At 30.9% G+C, this 1,953-nt stretch overlaps 1 long non-coding RNA gene across 1 annotated transcript in view; it reads left to right on the top strand.

Moving 5' to 3' along the window:
* The window catches only part of LOC106684127 (uncharacterized), a 9,300-nt gene extending 8,626 nt beyond the window's left edge, over positions 1-674 (top strand). The window contains exons 4-5 of the long non-coding RNA XR_010843553.1: positions 193-308; positions 583-674. This is a non-coding gene — a long non-coding RNA (uncharacterized lncRNA). The remainder of the gene's footprint in view (positions 1-192; positions 309-582) is intronic.
* The last annotated feature ends 1,279 nt before the right edge of the window (positions 675-1,953 follow it).

Genomic DNA, 1,953 nt, shown 5'->3' with positions numbered 1-1,953 from the left:
TAGATATTGCTGGAGATCTACAATAGATAGTTAATATTTATTTCTAATTACGAATTTTTACTTACATATGTGAAGTTTACTCTCGACTTGCTTAAAATGATATTACTTAAGAATTGTAAGTGTACCCTGATATGCTTACAATTAATTTTAATTTTAAAATAACCAAAATTTATATTTTTTCATCTTCAATAGGACTTTGCAGGAGTTGTATCCTTGACCAGGACGATGGGGTTATATCTTCATTTGGACTTTGACTAAAGTGTTTACATAAAAATTGTTCAAAACCCTTAAAAGTAAAAATCTTTAAGGTATGACCATATCCTCTAATATCTTATTTATTAACTCTCTTTTTCTTTCTATTGTACATCATTTATATTGCACATATCTTGTACTGTACGTCACTTTAGATATTGCTGGAGATCTACAATAGATAGTTAAGATTTATTTCTAATTACGAATTTTTACTTACATTTGTGAAGTTTACTCTCGGCTTGCTTAAGATGATATTACTTAAGATTTGCAACCTGATATGCTTACAATTTATTTTAATTTTAAAATAACCAAATTGAATCTTCTCTATAGGACTTTGCAGGAGTTATATCCTTGACCAGGACGATAAGGGCACAGCATACCGGCAGAATCTCCTTACGATACCTTGAGGTGCTTTTTGAAGAAGACAGAGAAGGTCCGATTATACCTAGTTTTAGTTGTATATAATAATAAGAACAAAACAACAATAAAATGTTTTGAGTAAGGTTTATTTTTGTATTTAATTTTATTTATTTAATGTTTCAGATTTTCGTTCATACATGTAAATATATACATTAGCAGAAATTGTGCCTTTTCATTTATTATTTTTAGTTTAATTGTATTTGATTTTTTAACATTTTATTTTAATTTTATTTATTATCAGAAATGTTAGTCATGTTATGTTATGGTTTAATTTTAACTTTATTTACGCCTTATGTTTTATGGTTTTATTTTATTTGTTCTATTCTTATTTTATATATTCTATTAATTATTGTTCTTTATTTTTATCTTTTCAAATGTATTATTTTATTATATTAGTTTATTTGTTTGTTTATTTATTGTTGCTTAAAGGCGTAAAACCCTCTACTCATCAACGCCTATGGCATGCTATTATGATGAAGCTACAAACACAACACATGCACGCATACACTCACGCACGCACCCCCTCTCCTAAACACACACATGTGATTCAAACAAATGTAAAAGAGCAACATGATTCATACGTACAAAAGTAAAAATTAATAATAAATAAAATAAAAATAATGAATTAAATAAAAAAAAATAAAATCGAAGAGTAGTTATAATTTATAAAGAAGGCGATGTGTTTTTAAAACTTTAAACACTAATTTAACTTTAGCTTCCTCATTTCTAAGAGAATCTGATAAATTTGGGGTCAGTCCTATCCTGTTTAATGTAGGCAAACAATGAGTACATTCTTCAAAAATATGTTTAACCATGAGTATGGACTGACAATATTTTCACGTTGGAGATGGCAGTGTTCTGATCAGGTGAGAGTGCGTGAGGAGAGTATGACCTATTCTCAAGCGGGTTATAGCAACTTCCTCCCTGTGGTAGGATGTCGACCATGGTTTTACTGATCTTTTGATTACTTTTAATTTACTCGGAGAACTTTCATCCCACTTGGCCTGCCATTTTTCTAATATTTGTAATTTAAGGGGTACACTGAGTTGTAATGGGGTAAGAGCGGCGGTGCTTCGGCCTGGGAGCGTGAGTGCCTCTCTGGCAGCTTTGTTTGCGAGCTCGTGGCTTGGAGCCCATATGGAAATTATGGACTTACCTTGTGATAGTTTTAGAAGAAAAGATTGTATTCTTATCATAAGTAGATGTTCGGGGTACTTGCTCTTCAAACTTTCTTCTGATGGAGTTAAAGATGTTACAGGGATGGTGGACCTTTGGGGTGCG

Source organism: Halyomorpha halys, unplaced genomic scaffold (assembly GCF_000696795.3).
Source record: "Halyomorpha halys isolate HHAL.00 unplaced genomic scaffold, Hhal_1.1 Scaffold546.1, whole genome shotgun sequence".
NCBI lineage: Eukaryota > Metazoa > Arthropoda > Insecta > Hemiptera > Pentatomidae > Halyomorpha > Halyomorpha halys.
Note: the sequence above shows the minus strand (reverse complement) of the source record. Positions and strands in the feature narration are given on the sequence as shown.